This window comes from Aquila chrysaetos, chromosome Z, assembly GCF_900496995.4.
Source record: "Aquila chrysaetos chrysaetos chromosome Z, bAquChr1.4, whole genome shotgun sequence".
Lineage (NCBI taxonomy): Eukaryota > Metazoa > Chordata > Aves > Accipitriformes > Accipitridae > Aquila > Aquila chrysaetos.
This window is the reverse complement of record NC_044030.1, coordinates 2336491-2356171: the sequence shown is the minus strand read 5'-3', so window position 1 is coordinate 2356171 and position 19681 is coordinate 2336491. Positions and strand designations below refer to the sequence as shown.

At 39.4% G+C, this 19681-nt stretch overlaps 1 long non-coding RNA gene across 1 annotated transcript in view; it reads right to left on the bottom strand.

Annotated features, from left to right (window-relative positions):
• LOC115336607 overlaps window positions 1–16653 on the bottom strand; it is a 36564-nt gene extending 19911 nt beyond the window's left edge. The window contains exons 1-3 of the long non-coding RNA XR_003921843.2: window positions 16475–16653; window positions 3111–3835; window positions 2229–2418 (exon numbers count right to left, since the gene is read on the bottom strand). This is a non-coding gene — a long non-coding RNA (uncharacterized LOC115336607). The remainder of the gene's footprint in view (window positions 1–2228; window positions 2419–3110; window positions 3836–16474) is intronic.
• Between the last annotated feature and the right edge of the window lie 3028 nt (window positions 16654–19681).

The window sequence follows — 19681 nt, the reverse complement described above, 5'->3', positions numbered from 1 at the left end:
TTTCTCCTTTTGATTACAGTTCATTTAAGGGAAGAACGTTACTGCATGCTTTGAAAATGTTTTATGTGTCTTTGGCTGATAGAACACACAAAACGTTTGAATAGGCCCATTTATTTGAGCAGACGTATTAAATAATACTTTAAATGTGAACATGCGTGTCATAAATTTTGTAGTCTCTTTAAAGTAGGATAAATCTGTGTATTTAAAATAGTCTTTCTTCAAAGCCATCTTTTTCTTTTTTTTTTCGAACAGTCATAAAGAAAACTCTGATTTGTGCTGCATGAACAATGCCAGCATCATCATTTTAATGTTATCCATATGGGCTTCTAATAATAGATAAGAGACTACATTTGTATTGTATGTCTTAGAGACATTTAAAATCTTGATAAGGGAAGGCTGATTTCATTGGCCCCACAGTTAAAGGAAAGCAGACCCTAATTAAAAGAATTCTGTTCTGAATTAACTAGTTTGACATGTGCTAATTGACAGTTCCTGTGAAATGGTTCTAATTAAAGTCAATATGTCTTTTTCAATTAAAAGGAAATTAAGAATATACTAATATACATTAACAACTTAATCTGCCTTCAATATCCCATACATCAGCTGCTTTTTTTCTAATGTTATTGGAGAACCATCTGACATGCATCTTCTACTGTTTGGTTATGGTATCTCATTATTACTCAACAAGAACACAGGCACTGGTGGGTATCCCCTAGAGCAAGACAAGAACCTGCCCATACTCCATGCTTGCAATTCCTTATCTCTTGCCTGATAAAAAGTAAACTCACCTTTCCACGCAGAAGAAAAAAAAGACTTTTCTCATGACCAGAGATCTCCTTATTAATTGCACTCTGGGGCAAGTATTGATAATCAGTCAGTGAACTCAAACTTCTAATAGAAGCCTTAGAAGTAATGGTGCACTGCTGGGATGTTCTTTCATTATTTGGCCCAAGGAAAGGCAGGATTTTGACTTTTGAGAGACATCTCTCATGCTCTGTTTCAGAAGTGAATGCAGGGCAGAGTTCTCTGGTGGGAATGCTTTTAATTGTATATACAAGAAGAAAATAGAAAACATGCCTGCTTGGTAGAGCAGTGCTGAAAACCATCCCATTGTTGTTGCTGGAAATGTGACGTGGCTGTTTATAGCCACAAAATTAAGTATTCAAATGTGCAGTTGACTTTTTGCTACCAATTCCAAGGCTTTACTGCTACTGACTTTACTAACTAAAAAAGCTCCATTAAAAATATCAAGCCCCATGCCAATAAGATTGCTATCTTGAATGTATGGTGAACTATGGCAGAAGATTAACATCTGCTCATGTGAACTTTGTTATTGATTTTTCATAGTTTTTATTTTCTTGGTTGGGAAATAATAATGAAAAACTCAGCTGATACATTTTGGGAACAGTAGAGTCACTGGAGGAACAAGCAGAGTAATTGACTTAAAAGATAATTAGATAGCTCCTTTTTAAAAAACTGCCTCATATAGGCTGTTAAGAACACAATCGCACTTCTATTATAAATTTTGTATTTCAGGGAACACAACTTCAGCTATGCATATTCAGTCTGCTGAATTTATCATAAAGAGAATATATTATCTAGCCAGATTTTACCAAAGCTTGCCTTTGCTCCAGCAGTCTATAACATTTTTATTTTTTTCTAGTGACTTTTTTAAATCGTAACAAAAACATGTATCTTTTTTCAAGATGAAAATTCAGCAAATAATAATTTACTTTTACCTGTGACATTATGAGACAAATTAAGTGACAGAGAATAGATTTTTGTAGCTCCAGAAGCTGAACCAGAGGGTAGTTGAGAGTGCAGCTAAGCTTCAGAAACCATATAAAATGCTCTAGGAAGATCTGGGACTTGTGGTGAGGTGTTATTTTTTACCTTTGTTTGAAGTTGTCAGTATTCCTGGTATTTGTTGAAATTTATATTCATTTTAAGAAGCAGCTAATATCCAAAATATTTCATATTATTGAAATAAAAATTACCACATTGTGTATTATTGCCTGGTTCTGTTTAACAGAAAGAGTACAGCCAGATTTTCAGGACTGTGTGACCAGATTTCATATAGGCAGCTAATTAATTTTTGCAAAAGCAAGTGTCAATGAAAGGTTTAAAACTTTGTCCCAAAGCATCTACTACACAGATCACACTGCCTCATCTAAAAGCTAAAAACAACATTCTTGATCAGCCCACTTAAAACCATATAGCCCACTTACCCAAAGTTTTACACCTAGCAAGATACTTGGGCCAAGCGTCTTGATTCTCAGGCTAGACAAATCTTTTTGGCTAGTCATTATGAGGCCAAGGACTTCAGAAAGTTTCTTACCCAGCTCCCCTTGCTTGTGCTGCTGGTAGGTCCCTATGACTGTAAAGGAAGATTTGAAAGAGGAAAAGAATTCAGAAAACCTGAAATAAAAAAAAAGGAGCAGCTGAAATACAGACTTTTAAAAGTGACTGTTTAGTTCTGCCAAATGGAGTTAAATACCTGACTCCCCTTGAGGACCTGGGATAAAGGGCCTGATGTGTTATTTCAATATAAAAACTCTATTTGACCAAACGAAGTGCTAACCTAATCAGGTCCTAGAGACATCCATGTCTTGAGGAAAAATACTCATGCATTTACAACAGAAACTCATACCATGTCTTAATTTTTTCTTTTCTTTTAAACACAGAAAGCTCCCACAGCAAACTGGACTGGACTCTTTGATGCCATATCTTTGTGTCCATTGTAATATTTTAATATCTTATTATGTAAGCTGGGGACAGTTTTTTCAGAGATCATTTATGTGTGTGCTTAGGACTATATATGACTCACAGACACCACTCTTTTCTCAACACCAGATTTTTAACCATTGCCGCAGTATGGTGCTGGTACAGATGCACCACTGAAGTAAGATATTAAACACGTCTCTAAATTAGTAAATAAACAAATCTCTGGGAGACAGCAGAAATTCTGACTACTTGTATTCATTAAAATTCCATGGTACTTTGCACAAGAGGAATGCTAATCCCAGAGCCTAAACTGAGACCCAATCCCACAGGCCCTTAAAATGTGCTTTAAATGAAGTAAGACTAGTTCCAAGGTTCAGTTTACATACCTAGGTGACTGCAGATCAACAGTGTTCTGCCTGTCCAAAATGCTGCTTGTTTTTCCACTGGCTGCATTATTCTCTCTTCTCTCACCACCTTTCACTGTGGCTTTGCTGTAAACTTCTAGGAACTTATTTCATATATTCCATACTTCAGCTGCATTTCATGCACAAGTGAGAGGATGAGGATAACAGTATGTGAAGCACTCAGAAAATTATTTTCCTCTTACTCCCCTTGCTAAGCCTGTTTCATTATTTCAACTCCTTGGTCTAAAAGTGGGGAGAAAGGGGGAAAGAAGATGGAGCATAATTTAAAAAAAACTGTTGGCTAGAATCTGAAAACACTTATGAATGAGTTTTCCTTGACTCATAAAAGTAGTCATGTTGATTTTAGAAAGACACTGTTTGCTGGAACAAGTCAGTGTAGTGCATTTCCAGGACATATAAGAGTCGTCTTCTCATAATGCAAACATTTACAGTGAGGTTGGTGCTGGTAGCTATGCAGTACTCCTTGATCACACAGGTAGTTTCAAAAGCCAGGAGAACAGGTAGGAAGAGAAACTCCTTGTCCAGGTAAAGATCCTGTTTTATATAAATAACTTACTATTAAATAAGCAGTATCAATACTCTCAAGAGGTGGGGAGGAAATCACTGCCTGAATTCGGAGTAGTAAACTTGCGAATTACCTTCCTTTGGATGAAGGTCTAGATGGTTTTCGGCGGAGTCTGACAGCCCTGAAAGTCAAAAACATAATAAGCCCCCCCGCAAAAAAAAAAAATTCCAGTTCCTACAAACCTTCCAGAATGCAGCTATCTTTGTATAAATAATTAGTGAAGCAGTCTCTCTGTTTATATCCAGCCTAGCTAGATAGAGCTGTTTGTGTGGGGAAGGAACTGCTGTGTTCCTGATGCAAGCCAAGCACATCCTATAAATTCTGAAGTCCAAGAAAAAATTTATCTTGGCAACAGGTCTACTCGAGAAATCAACATGTGGGACATGGGATGCTGTGGTCCATGTAAAAACCTCTGGTTAGCAAGTTTTTTTCTCCTCAAGCATCTGTCCTTCTTACCACTTTTCCTTCTTCCCCCCTCCCCTTCCACAGCACTTACTGTATGTAGTCACATTTTCCTAGCCGTGAATGCTGTGCAAGTTATACATCCTCTTAATACATACATTATGGAATGTGTTTGTTTTTGCTGTTAGAACAGATAAACATATTTTCAACATGGATTTGCTCATGAGCTGAAAAACAAAGTCATGTGGGGTGTTTTTAATATCTTGTTGGCTTTGCTATTGAGAACATTTGGCCCCAGGCAGCTTTCATTTACATACCATGCCCCACATTTTTTCTATTATTGTTAATTGAATATTCACATTTCAGTATTCCTGATCCTGACCCTTATTTGTTTCACATATTCTTTTGTACTTCGTGGCATTAATTTTTCTGGTATTATTATTAATATTATCATGCAAATAATTATTTTGTTAAAGTCATGCCCTTCCTTGACAATGAAAATGACATAAAATTGGTAATGTGTCTGTCTCCCCCTGTTTCATACAGACAGGTAGATTAGCACAGAATATAACCATGGCTAAGGTGGTGTACCAGTTTCCATTTTAAGCTCCTGTATTTAAGTATTGAGATTTTTCTAACCTTTACTTTCAAGCCTTTACATTTCAGGCTAAGCTTTGTAGTCTTCACCTTTGCTCCAACATGTCTTTTCTAAGTGAAAGCAATAAGTTAGCTAGAAAGATATACTTTTTTTTAACCATAACAAAACTTTCATCCAAAACAACTAGCTGTAGGTAGTTGAAATATGGCATGGAGCAACTTTCCAAGAATCTTTCCTTCACTATGACAGAGAAATCTAATTCGAACTGTGCCTTTATCCAGATTTTGACAGCTGTATTCAGATCATACTGAATGCACAGCCAGGGAAGTCTGTGCTGAACACGTGCACAGGTGAAACAATTGCCAAAGGGAAGATGAACAGTAGTAGTAACAGGTAAGGAAGCCTGTACCTATCTTGATTACCTGCTGCAGTGTGTTCGAAGGATCAGAAGAGCTCCTTGTAAATCCAGCAAGGAGCAATCCCACTGGGATGCCCTCTGAAATTTTCTGCAGCTCTTGGTAGGTATCAAAATGACCATCTAAAATCAGGCAATGGATTGGATGGATTCATACTACCTGAAATGATGGTTTATTCAACCTTTTCACCTTTGCAGGCAACAGTGTGACTTTTCATGACCTGAGGAGATGCAGAAAGCATTCAGTTCTGCATGGATTCATTCCGAGACCTTCTAGTCCTGCTCTAACCTGGACAACCAGTTGTAGACACATAGCACACCAGCATTACTTTATGAGCCAAGAGACTCTGAAGCCCCAAAACGAAGTTTTTCTTCTAGGTCCTTCACCATTTTTGCTTACACTGAAGGAAGGTATATTTAAAAACTGGAACTGTAGGTATGTATGAACTTCACAATAGTGTGCTTAACAGTTAGTAACCAACAAAGCATACAAGGGTGTTCATGCTTTGGAAAATAATGGTCAGATAAAGTCACTAAAGATCATCTCATGTACAACATGACAGTACATTTTTATTCATGTCAAACCCCAGCCTTTCTACTTGTAATGTATGCCTGACTGCCATGTCAATGCACACTGATGGAACAGGGTTCATGTGGGTGCATCCGTCTATTGGTATGCCATATATTAAGGGAGTGAGATGTCTGATACATCTATAAGAAGAGAACATGCTGAAGTGCTGCAGAGATCAGTGAATGTGCCAGGCAGAGTCCAGTAAAAGTATATGGAAAGTACCCTGTAGAGACTACTTCTACTTCTGATCACAGGTGATATTAAAATGGGTAGCAGTGAAAGCCGACTGGCACTATAAAGATCTCTAAAATTTATAGGTACCTTTGTTCTACTGTTACAGAAATTGCACCTCTGTCTAATGGTCTGTTAAATTTTTGGGGTGGCTAATTTAGCTTTCATACACATGATACCCAGCAGGGAGACCATGCTGGTGACTGAGATGGAAAAAATAGGCCGTAGTTTTCAGGCAGAACTCAGTCTGTTTTAGAAGTTGGTGGGAGAGTTTCCATGGACTTCAAAGAGTGTTGGCTCAGCACCGGCTGTACTGAGAGAACAGATCCCTGTGCAATATGAGAGCAATCAGAGCCGGTCTCTAAGTACCAATATCTCCAAATCTAAAGCTAGAAATATCATCTCCAGCACCAAAGTATAGCTGTTTTTTGAGGTCACATCTGCCTTTGTGTGAACTGAGCAGCATTCGTAGAAACCCATTATTTCTGAAAACAGGCACCTAACTCCTATGACAGCACATACACAATCAAGTTTGGAAACTTCAGTGCAAGGCAGCAAAGACAAAGAAAAACAAGCAGGCAAGAATTCAAGGGGATGAATGGGTATCCTGAAAGCATCACCTTTTCTGTAGGCATTGCCATTCTGATGGTGTAGTCCACCTCAGGTATACAAAATACTGCTCATTCTCTAACCTTTGTGTCATGTTTGCCTGTCTTCTTAAAGCCATGGGAATACTGCAAGAATATTATACTTTTTTGGTGGAGAAGCACCACACATCTATGAAGCCAAAAGTTAATATAATCTCAAAGACATCAGATTAGATGTTGCAGTGGAGCTTCATCATGTTCTTGTTTGGGTAGCTGAGTTAACTGTTATGGCCTTGATCCATGGAATGCCTTCCCAAGCCAAAAAAGCAGCCCACTGACATCAGTTAAGTATGCGTCTGTCTATGCACAGATCAGATTGCACGACTGGAGCCCTGAAGTGATCTTAAAGCAAGGCCAGATGATGGTCTTACATGAGACCTCTTACTCAGGCCAGTTGAAATCAATGGGACTGTTGGATGAAAAAAAAAATTTCACAAATGAGAATGAGGAATTTCCAGTCTGACCTTTCACGTTCCACAAGGTTTGTGTATACGCTTATTGAAAATGCAATGTAATTTTATATTTTATAGTTTGAATCATATAGAATCAGCATAATTTATGCAGGATCCCACACGCCTGTTAAGTAGTCAGAATGCTTTTCATGAGGAGAAAGCGTATATAAAGACAGATCTGAGATATCTATATGTGTATGCGTGCAACGAGCAGACCAAATTTACTGAGAATAACTTACTGGAAAGAAATTCTCTAGCTGTGACATTTTACACCAGTTTTCAGAACACAAGAGGACCATTTTTATATGTATCAATAATTAAGAAGGTTTTTGAAATTCATTTCATTCCTTTTCCTGTTTTTCGGTAAACACAAAATTGCATTTTGCTAGGATGACGGGGAGGCATTATCCCGCAGTTTCTAAAAGGCCAAGCTCAGCGATGTAAAACGACACAGGAGCATGTAGACAAGTTATGTTTGAGAGTGTGCAGTGAACCGAGTGTGTGTCGGGAATGCCAAAGCAGGAACCGGCTTGGGTTGCAGCAGAGATGTTATGTTGTGTTTGTTTAGGTCGGTGCGTGAAAGGTGAGCCCTCCCAGCCCTTTCATCACCGCGGCTGTGATTAAAACATCGCCTGCATGGGACTAAGTGCAAGGTGTGCCTGCTCTGCAGGCAGCTGCCAATCTTTCAGCTAGCTGGTTTGCAGGTTGAGAGAGGATGCATCCATGTTTTCAGCATGTGGGCGAAAGATCATGCTCTGGCAAATTAAACTAGAATGAAAACCGAGTCTTTTCCCTGTGTTTATATTATAGCTTCCTCCTTATCTCTGCATATACTGCACAAGTGACAGGTCCCAGATCTGGGATACCCCTCGTGCTGAGTTCTTGTTTCTCACCACTGTAGAGAGTACACACTTGCAAGTTTTGTTCTTGTTTCTTGAGAAAGGATCTGTTAATTGCCTATGTATTCAAAATGTACATGCGTATATTCAAGCAAAAGCCAATGTACATTCACTGACGAAACATAAATCCCACTCTACATAGTCTACGGAAAACATCTGCAGATTTTAATTAAACTCATGCATTGCAACCAGGGCTAGAGCCAAAATCTTTTAAAGAGTAGTGAAAAAGCGGCAGACAGAAGTGTACAGCAGAGCTATAGCCTAACAAATGAAAATGTCCTAAGAGCCTATATAGAAAGTACATGCACAAGTAATCACATTACTACAGTCCAAATTGTACATGATGAAGAAAATACTCAGGGTTTTTGAAGACTAGCATTTTCAATCCTTTGCCAATGTGTTGTCTACAAATATCTCTATTTATTTTATATACCTGCTATTTGGCATGGGATGATCTGCACAAATTATCCTGGCAAGAAAGATACAAAATTAAAGGAAACAAGCTCAAGAAATAATACTGATCTCTAATTAATTTTTAAGATTTGCACCAAACAAAATGGCAAAGTAAGGAAGCAGAGCACAATGTTTTACCTTCAGTGCTAGAATATGGATGCATGTAAAGTGTACTTTATTATTATAGAGAGTCTTGTGATCGTTCTCTGTGTTTCTCTTTGCAGCCATAAGATGAGGGGGTGATCACCAGTGGGAAATGAACAGTCACTGCAGTATCAGATTGGGCTGGAATCTGTCATACTTGGAAACCAGTGTGAATAGCGTGGTCTTACACCCAGAATAAGAAAGTAACATTAAAGTTCTGGTTGGGTAAAATGATCCCCAGATAAGAACAAAGCAAGACCACTCAGTTCTCGGCATGTATTTAAATGTATTTTGACACTTCACATAGCTTAAGGTTATATATCTTCTTAAAATTTTGCTGTTGTCTTTTTATTTGTTTGTTTTTAAAAAAAATAAAATTAAAAAATAGCTGGATATTTGTGAATTGCTCAGGACTCTTTCTACATATTCAGTGACTTCTAAGTGATAATTTACAGTAAATCCAGTGTTACAAAGCCATGGTCCTCAGGAACTCAGTCCTTTGTAATGTATGACCTTTGTTGCAAGTTATTCTGATGGAAGAAGCACAGCCCTTTCCAGAATGCACCACACACAAACAAGCCCTAGCACAATTTATTTTTTGGTCAATACATGAAGTACCTTTTTACTGATACCAGATTTGAGCTAAGATAATATTTGTTAGCATAGGAAGAGGTTGTAATGGTTTAATCTAGAAAAATAATTATACTTGATTGAGGTACAGTTATTTCAAAAGAAGTTAATGATATATTCCCTTTTTTCCCCCTCCAAAGTGACAAATTATAAAGTCAATTAATCTAAGCAGAAGTCAGGGTCACCTTGACACATACTTTTCTGTCAGCCTTGTTGAGGTCCACAGATGCGTAGTGTGAGTCCAGACCACCAGGTGATCCACAGAGCAGGTCAGAGATGAGCATTTTACTCTAAATTCCCTGTATGGTGTTGACTGTTGGAGTGATCAATTGGTCTTTGTGATCTTGTCACACAAAAGACTTTCTAGTCAGGGATTACCTTACTTGTAAGGAAACCATAGTTTTAGCAACAATGGTTGAGCCCTTATGTCTTTATATGCCTTTTGTGGCCATATTGATTTGAAGTATTTGTGACCTTAGCTGCTTGAGACAAAGGACATGATGTCCAAATGAAGAAATGTCAGATTTTACTTGGAAAGCTTCCCCCACTTGGCATCAACAGGGCCATAATTTCACCTGGATTTGCCATTATTGACCCTTTCAGTGTTGTGTAACCTTGATGTGTAGAAACAGTTAAAGTCAGGTTTTCTCCCCAGAATGCATGCACATATGACAAAACACAGTTCAAACATTACTTACATACATTTATTAACCTTTGACCACAAGCCAGGAACCTAAAAGAAGCTCAGAAGTATCCCAGCGAGTCTTGTATCTCTCCTTAGCCTAATCTTAATATACCAAGCCCAGCCTAGTATCTCTTCTTAGCATTCTTAGTGCACCTACTCCTGTCCTTTGGCAGTATTTCTAAGGATTTTCAGGAATGCAGGATCAAGCTGTTGTCTCCAGCCTAGGGCCTTGTGCTGTCTCTCTCAGCTACTGTCATACATTAAATGATATCACAACCTTTTGAAACTTTTTCATGTCTTTTGGGAAATGCGTAGGTACTACGATAAAATGTTATAAAACTTATCTTTATTTGACAGGGACTTTGTTTTATACTGCTCATAGAAATATCTAGCTGTAAAAAATGTGTGGGACTCAACTCACCCACCTTTAACTGTCTAAAATTTAGTTCCTCTCATCTAGAAGTATTTATTTCCCTCCACGAATATAAAAGGGCAGGAAACAAAGAGCAATACAGTAGAGTTGGTCTCTTGATATCAGGTTGGGTACCCAACCAGCTCTCCTTTGTCTGAAAGAGATGTCTGCAGTTGGGCAGGACTATCACAATATATTGTAGGTGCCTTGCCTTCTCTCATTGCTAATTTGAATTGTTAAACCTTTTCAAAGGTTTCAGGTGTAGAAGGCTTGGAAATAGAGAGCAGTTTGGGAATATAAGGCAAGGGATGACCTAACCTCACACTGTATTTTGCTTCATGAAGGGGATGGAGGGAACGAGGGTCATCATGGAGAACAGATCCTCTTCAGGCTTCCACCCTTGTGCAAGAAAGAGAGATTAAGTCTGGCATATAGATTCACATCCTAACTATTTGATCAGTATGGGAGGATGGACTAAAACAACATTTGCTTTATTGTCTCAGCATCTTCAGGACCACTTTGGAAACCAAAGTGATCAAGTTTCATCTAGTCTGTTGTTTGAGAGCTGTTTATCCCAACTCACTCATGTCTGTTTGCACAAACCAAAAAAGCTGTTGCCACCACATAGGGGCCACACGTAAATTATATTCTCCACTCCCAGCATCAAGGTTGAAAAAATAATTTCACTCTTTCTGAACAGAAAAAAAAAAGCATCATTCATTAAAAAAGCTATCTGCTAGAAATTATTCAGTTATAGATACCCTCCACTCTATCTTTCTTTACTTGTGAATGTTTTAGAAGCAGAACCATATTTTCGAAAAAGTCTAGGGGGATAAAAAATATATAAAGTAACCTAATTTTACAGCATCTGGGGAAATCCTTAGCCCTGAGTTGATGCCTGTCTCTGCTCTGCTGCAACTCAGATCTGTACATGTCTCCCTGAAGCTGACATCCAACCCCGTGTCTCCAAAAACATGCAGTGCTGTCTTCCATGTTGATGCTGTTTTATAAATGACTCGGGGATTAGGACTGATCCTCTGATGTTTTGGGTGAATGACTGAACTACCGGTTTATGCAAAGCCTGGCTGTATTCCCAAGCCATCCCGCCCTGCCTCATTCCCTCTCACTTTCTGTCCCAGCTCATAAAAATACGCTCTCAGAGAAATTAAACCAGTCTGGGACAAAGATGCAAAAGCCACCCAGAAAGGTGATTGCAAGCTTGGCTCCCAGGACTGCTCATGGACCTGCTCGCACCTCTTATTCCCACGGCAAAATTACCAAATTGCCCTGGCAGGCGAGGATTCACTCTGTCTACAGCACAATTTTCTGAAATTCTAGTACAGGAGACATTTAATCAGTTGCATGCACTTACACATAGGTTAATAAAGGAGGATAGATGAAGAGCCAGGCTGTAAATCAATGGCAGAGTTTGAGTGATCCTTCTCAGAGCAATATTGGCCACCTCTGCCTGTGGGATGCAAGCAGGGAGATTTGCCCTGGGTGCTCATCTAGGAGTAAATCTCATTGCTTTGGGGTGAAAGGAGAGAAGCAGAGAGAAAAGTCCTTTCTCCACAGTCCCACAGTTTTGCTTTGGGGGACAACTGTGGAAAACTCTCAAAAGTGTCCTGTCAAAACATCCAAATCCTACATCCACAGCAACTAGGTATATCTAACTGTACATATAAGAAGCTCTCCCTCGCTCCATTCACCAAAAAAAGGATTATTTTTTTCACCTAGGAAAATGAAGGGAAGGATGGGTTTTAGGTAGCTAAAGATCTAGGAAACTGTAAAGCACCAGGAAGTTATGGCCTGAAACTTTCTGACTTCCTCACCATGGTAAATCATATCTGTATATTTTTGTCCTTTTTCCTCGATTATTCATTGTAGCTCTTCCATTGATAAAATTAATAAATGTCATGCAAGCCAATAGACAACTAGAGGGCAAACAACAAAGCCAATTTTTTCTCATAAGGTTGCACAGGACTGCTTGAAATTTTACTGCCTTTTTGTTGGGATGGCGTTTGGCTTTGTTGGTGTCAAGTGAGGGACACTACGAGCACTATTAACAACCCCCAGTCACACAGACGCCTCTGAAGCGAAGGCGGTTCGTGGTTCCACTATTGCTTATTTTATGAGAAGCTTGTTAATGCTTTTATTCATCATGTACTTCAGGCCAAAGGATAAATGTACACTTGTTTATACGAAAAGTCAATCTCTGTCTACAATAGCTTGTATTTCACACACACAGAGACGCATACACACACACCAGAAATCAGTACAAATCTAGGCTCAGTAGCAAAAAAAATAAAAAAAAAGAGTTAATTTTGGAAGTAATCCAAGAATTTCAAGCTTAGTTTCTTCATTCACTTCATTCTACCCAACTCATCCACAGCACAGCCCTATTAGCTCTAAGGTGACTCTGCCATAGGTGAAACCAGCCTGCACACCTTGCTGTCCCAGTGCAGAAGCAGCCAGAACTGCACCTGCCCCTGAGAGAAGTAAGGCTGACACCAGCTCAGTGCACCAAAACTCTCTGTATTCATCAGAGTGAAGACCCAAGTACTTTTTAAGGCTTTATTCATGGGAAAAGGATTATTCTTTCCTGTCAGCACTTCTCACCTACAGGTCTCGTCTCTTTGGTTAGCAGTAGGTGAGCTTCGCTCCTTAGGTGAGATGCTCAGGATTCCAAAATGTTTATTTGCTTTCTCTGATTTTTATTCTCCCAACTTCAAACTTGCTCAGTGAAAATAATGGATGGAGATCTAAAATGGAATAAGTAATTGCCTGATAGCTCCTTCCTAACTCTTTAAAGTGCTGTGCAGCTGCTGATGTATGTTTGTGCTGGCATCGCGGAGTGGAGCCCTGGGAATAAGGAATCTGATTTCAGAGAAACAAGAGCCAGCTTCAAAGAAGTGAGCAACTCTCCCCAGCTGATAGAACTTTTACTGAAGGAAAACAACAATGAAGTAAGAAACACACCAGCAATATCTCCTGTTACTCCTCTGCAATCCTTTTCAAAACTTTCTTCTCGTTTATCTGATTATACACTTCCGTTTCTAAATTCTCCCTTGTGGTGGTTTTACCTTTTCTGTTAGTTTAGGTATTTGATTGTAGATTTCAGTGTGAGACCACGTTACTTCAAAGCACATTATATTAGTTATTAAAGTGGGGGAAAAAAACCTCCTGTAATTGCAATATATCCTTGGAGGTCTCTCCAGAATGGGAAACCAGTTTGAGGTCTATTAGACAACTTTTTTTTTTTTAAATATAGATTAAAAGGGTATTATCCTTTAATAATGAGCTAGTCCACAGTTTTTGTTCACTGATGCTATGGTATTTAAATATTACAGCTAATCTAGTCTGATCATATTTAGCTAGGAACGATCTGGTTGAAATAAACACATTGGCCACAGTATGTGCTCGGCGTTTCAAGGAAAGGCTGAAAAACACAGGATTCAAGAGGCTGTTTGAAAACTTGTGTGTTTTAAAATTTACTTCTTCAAACAAAGAAGAGGAAAAGAAGCAGTCTTTGCAGGGCCTAGTCCTCCTCCCATTTCACCTAATACCAATTTGGCAGCTTACTTTAAGAAGAGTAAATCCAGATTCTCACAGTTATAGATCCAGTCACTCCTGTGGTGAAAATTCCTGAACAAAATCAATATACCTACGCTGGTTATGTCATTCCGATTTACACCAGCCAAAGAACTGTTTACGAGCAGACCTCCCAATGCACATTATTGATGTATGATAACATCTCTGCCTTTCACTTGCAGAAGATTTTTCTTTTTTCTCTTAACTTTCCAAGCACAATTTCCTGACACTAATAGGTTGGGATATTTCCGTGGGAAGGCTCTGTGAAAGTTGTTCTTTGAGCAGGGAGAGAGCAGCACCGGTTTGTTTAGTTATTCTGAGTGTATGATGGATGAAATGTCAGAAATAATTCCACAGGCTGCTGATGTCTAATCCCAGAGGACGAATGCCTGCATTTGAAATCCCACTGCAGGTTTAATTTGCCCAAATGAATCCCTGTTGCAACACCTTTTGTTACTTTTGCAAACAGTAATAAAGTAATGCTGACAAATTGTAAACCAAGAGCAAAGGGACTCGGGAATTATTAAATATCACTCACAACTAAATTTAGGTGGTAAATTTGTATTGGTAGAAAGAGCTTTAACTAGTAAATACTTTCTCTAGTCCCGATCACTTAAGAGATTGAACATCTTTGGACTGCAAAAACTTTGGTGGTACCTGAGGGCTCAAGGACACTCAGAAACCCAGTCGATGCTTAACTCATTGTGGTGGATATGAAGATGGTGGGATTGTTTCTCTGAATTTGAGAATGTGAGATAGTGGCTCTGGCAAGCAAGGCAAGACCTTTCTATGCTTTCACAGCAGTAAAACAATATATTCAACACAAACCAGAAAACCAAGTGGTCTTCTAATTTCTAGGGTCACATTAAGGGGCTAGAAAGAAAGCCTTCCTCAGGAATGGGAAGGTATAGGTGGCCAGAGGGACCAGCAAAAAGACATCAGAGGAGAAAAGACTATGTAAATTCAAATACAATTCTATTTCTACATTTACTACAGACAGTAAATAACTATTGACTTAATATAATTTAAGAGTTAGTCTTCCCCTAACTTCTATGGCCTCCCAGAGACTAAAACCAATTATACAACCTTGATAGTTACTTTAAGATCTATCTGTCCTTATTTATTTATTAATACCTGAGTCCAGACTGAGGAAGAAGAAGAACCCAGCCCTGATTTTCAGAAATGTTTTCTGATTTTCCAAGCATCAGTGTGCACCTATAACTCACTGGGTGGGGAAAGATTTAACCTCAGCCTGCATGAAATGCACACATGGAGAATTTGGTAGCTGCCCATTTCTCTCACTGCATTATTGGTCTACAGCTATTCTGTAAAGACCATATCTGTCAGCTCACTCTTATTGCAAGTAAGAGTACACTTACAGTGGGAAATCAGACCCTCACTACTGTGGATTGCCTCTTATGGTGATGGCTCCAATATTTTGTTCCTAGGTGGGTGGTCAGATTGTGTTTCTCCCTCTCTTTATTTACCAGGGCTGAATTTTAATTACAGTGTAAAAATGCCAATTTAAGAAGTATACAAATATAATATAAGTTTGTAAAATCCCTATTCCATGTAAGCAATATGACAGATGCTTCCCTGGAACAGCAGTAATGCAGAAGAATGTATTATATTTTAGCTCTCTTCTTCTTTTTTCTTTTTTCTGTAAGGATGATGCATGAAGATCCTGGTTAAAAAGAGAGGTGCTTCACAAGGTCCTTAACTAGTCAGAAGTTGGTATACAGGATTCACTTGGTATTAAGAGGCAAGCTGTTCTATAAAAGGGTTTGAGATCATATTCTACCCACTGTAGCTTATGGATATTTTCATTGTGCATATAGATATCTAATCCTTTTTGAATCCTACTAATCTCTTGGCCGAAGTTATACCTAGAAGCAATGAGTTCAACAGGTTAATTATGGCTTTGGTTTAAAGAAGAAAGACAAAAGGAAAAAAAAGCTTCCTTTGATTACATTTTTCCCCCCTTTCTGCTTCATTAAACTTTGTTGCTTGAGTGGATAAACAGAAGAACCTGTTTTACCTTCTCGGTACAATTCATTATCTCAAATAGTGCTACTATATTCCTTCTTACTCATTTTTGTCAATTGAATAGTCCCGATCTCTTCAATTTCAATTCATATGAAAATGTGTGCATTTTATAATTTTTTGCAAGGCACAGTCCACGTTGCGTGGGTCAGCAGAAGGTGGTGAAACCATGTCACTGTGTCATCCCAGCCCCAGGACTGTGTGTGCTTACATGAAACAGTCTTTAAATAAAAGACAGAAACGATCCTGGGAGCAGAGAGTGGAACCGAAAGGACACCCTGAGCCCTGGAGCCATGCTCCCTTTCATCTTCCGTCACTCACCCTACGAATCCTGAATCCTCCCCTTGACCACAGCCATTTCCCTAAAGGGTGGGAAACATGGGTTTGAGCTGCCTGAGGCAGAAGGGGAAATGGGACCCACGTGTCCCTCTTCCTCTGTGACTGCTCTGACAATAAGGCTATTGCATTACGAGAAGGGGGCAGGCACTATCACTTTCTATCTCCTCTTCCCAAAGTATTTTAACAGAAAACAGTGATTCCCTTCTCGGCTCGTTGAGAAAGAAAGAAAAAAAGAACATAAGACCTACACTCATGAGGTGGTTTGGCTACCAAGCGAATAGAGGCTTCTGTCAGCTGTTTTGAACCCGTTTTGAGGTGCTGGGTAGGAAACACAGGCTGCTTATTCAGCATTTTGGATTGCACACTGGAGCCATTTGCAGCAATAATCAGCCTTGGAGGCACTTCAGCCCAGGATCACCTTGGTATCTTCAGAAGTCAGTGACCCAGAGACTGCCTCTCTTCTACACCTGATGGGCTGAACTGACTCCAGGACATCCCTGTCCTTTTCACCAGCAGTAGAAGCCGTCTAGGCTGCCAAACATTTAAAAACATCAGATTAGGTAAAATCCCACTATTTCTGCAGGTTTCAAGGCAGTAAAGACATCCAAAGCCTCAAAATCAGATCTGAGACCCTAGCAAGGAAATTCAGACTTGACTTTCCATTTTTATATTATTGGTTTGATGCAATTTGGTGCCACCAACATGGTTTTTAATCTGAGCATTTTCTGCTCACACTAGAGCCTCTTTATTTATGTTTGCCTGACCATTTTGCACTTTAGCAGGAAATAAGACATACTTGTTTCATTTATTTGGCATGCAGAGTTCAGCTGTAACTATTTGTAATACTTCAAGGCTTATTACTAAATATTATGGCACATGTTTTGTTGGAGCAATGGCTTCTCAGTGATACAGGTCCTATTACCTTGTCCTTTGCTGCTCATGTCATCAGCCAACATAGCAATTTCACTGAGAACATACAACAAAAGTGACAGGAACTTCTCAAGCCTTATCCAAACACTGCCACTTCAAGCAAGGTAACACGTCTCTGGCAGTGGCTGTCAACCAGTGTTCTGGTTGACCCTAAGTTGTTTCCAAAATGTCTCCCTTACAAGAATAACCCTACAAATACCAAGATAATTGGCTTTAGCTGAATATTTATTCAGCTTTGTTGAATTTTGCTGAATTCCAATTCCCTTTCCTGATTTTATTTATGCTTTTTGTTGGACTTGGTGTGTGTTTAAAGCAGTTAACTGGTCTGCATCCTCACCTACCTGGGAAGACCACCACCAAAAGATAGTTTGATTTTCAGTTGGAGGAACTGCGTTGTGACACCTGGGGAGTAGGTTTACCTTTGTGCTTGCTACTGATACTGCAGGCTGGGCAGGTGGGCAACACTGGAGGCTGCAGACTGCTCCTCTTTGTCAGTCCTAAGGCATGTTGGTCTTGGGATCTGTGTAAAAATCTGTGAGTCATGGTCTCTGTTGCTCTGCTTGAAAAGCAAAATAGAGATCTGTTGTTCAGTGAAGAAGTTGTTGATCATAAGTTCAATGTTTATACACTAAACATCTCAATTGCCCCTCTTTTTTTTTCAGTGATTTTTTTTCCACAAGGTGGAACTCCTTTTATAGCAAAGTCTGTCGATAAGGCACGTTACAAGAAAAAATGTGAGGAAATAAGTGTTAGACAGTTTGTTCTCGGGTTGCAGTGGTGTGTAAACTCCCACAGCTCCTATGTCTTCAAAGTCCCTTGCAAACACTAAATAACTATCACCTTTATCCCCAGCTTATGAAGGCACATCACTTAAGGCTTTAGATACAAGCAGGCATGGTTTAAAATGCCTGATGGCATGGCCTGGAAGCCCAGCTACCCTAAGGCTCTCACAGCACAAGCTCTGGAGAAGCTGCTCCAGGGTTGGTAGTAGCAGGTGATACTGATGCATATCCCTCATGGGTAGTGAAGCACTATGGACCATCTCAAGAACACAGCCAGTGTGTGTGCTAGAGCCAGGAGTGCAACTTGTGGAGCACTTGAATCCCATCATTGCACTCAGATCATAATGTTTTCATGAAAAGTATGTTAAAAATACCACTGGTGTTTTAATTTAAGAAGTCCATCATTTTCTAATGGTGCCATGTCTATGAATCACAGCATTAGTACTGCAACTATTACTTGCAAGGTTTACAAGCATATTATCTTTATTTTTCTCATAATTACCCACAAATCTCAACTATCCTGGAGAACATAATCTGCTGCAGAGTACTTCCTAATGGGACATGTGTGCCAGAGAGGAAAATGCTTCTATAGCAGCAGAGAGTTGTGCTTTTCTGTGAAGAAGACCATGATTACAAATTAATCCTTTGAGTACCCCTGACATAACATACAGATCCAGCAGAGCAAATAAATCTCATGTAGCTGACAAGCACTGCATTAGAGACCTCAACCCTGGCAACTGTTAGGGCCCCTTTCTGCTGATGACCATAAAGGACCAAGGCAGGCAGGAAACCTGTGGGCAACTTAAAAGAGGAATAGCCACCTGCCCCTGGGTTCACCTGGAGCAGCTGGGCTGCTCCGGTCATCCTTGGGAAGTGCTATATATCTCCAAGGGATTCTTAATGAGGCATTTCAGATCCTCTAAGGACCCATAAAGTCAAAATATGCCATTCAGTCACCCCACTAAAGGCACAGGCTATCTTGACCCAAAAACTGGAGTCCAATTCTTTTCTGTTCTGACTCTGATGTATTTCATTTCTTTGCACTGAAAAATGAACTAGAAAGAGATGCAAATTTTTATGATGCTAAGCATTTCCTTCACTTTCTTTCATAATATGCACCATGTCCTACTACTCAATACAAGTGCGACATATGCTGTTAGGTGGGCCCATTAATTACGGTATCTCACTAGACCTTTAAAATGAAAGCTACTGCCTCTGGTGGTTTAGGTGGAACAGAGATATATAACCTCCTAAAATATCTGCAGTAGCCCCAAGTTAACAGCCAGTATTTTTTAATCCTTTTAGTTATATTAATACCCCATTTTTTTCTGGAATGGAGTTTGCCAATATAATTTGCAATTATTACTTTGCATAATAAATTCATCATTTTGAGCTCCTGACTCTGAAAAGCAAATCACTCTGAATATATTATCTGTGGAAAATGAATTTGTTTGTGTGTTTCACCCAGATATATACAAAATATTCCTCCTCCTGGGGTGGAAGGGAAGGGTGGGATAGATTTTAATAAGACAGAAGAAGAATCGAGACAATTTTTGTAATAAAATCCTGCCTAAGCCAAGCTCTCGCAGTAACAAATCCCCTGGCAGGAGGCCTGTCGGTGGACTGTGTCCAAGACCTCAGCCTGAACTGCAGCCAGGGGCTCTGCAGAACAAGCCCAACGTGGCTTATCACCTTTCCCCTCCGACTCCTCACCCCACTCGGCCGGCTCGGGACCTTGTGCCG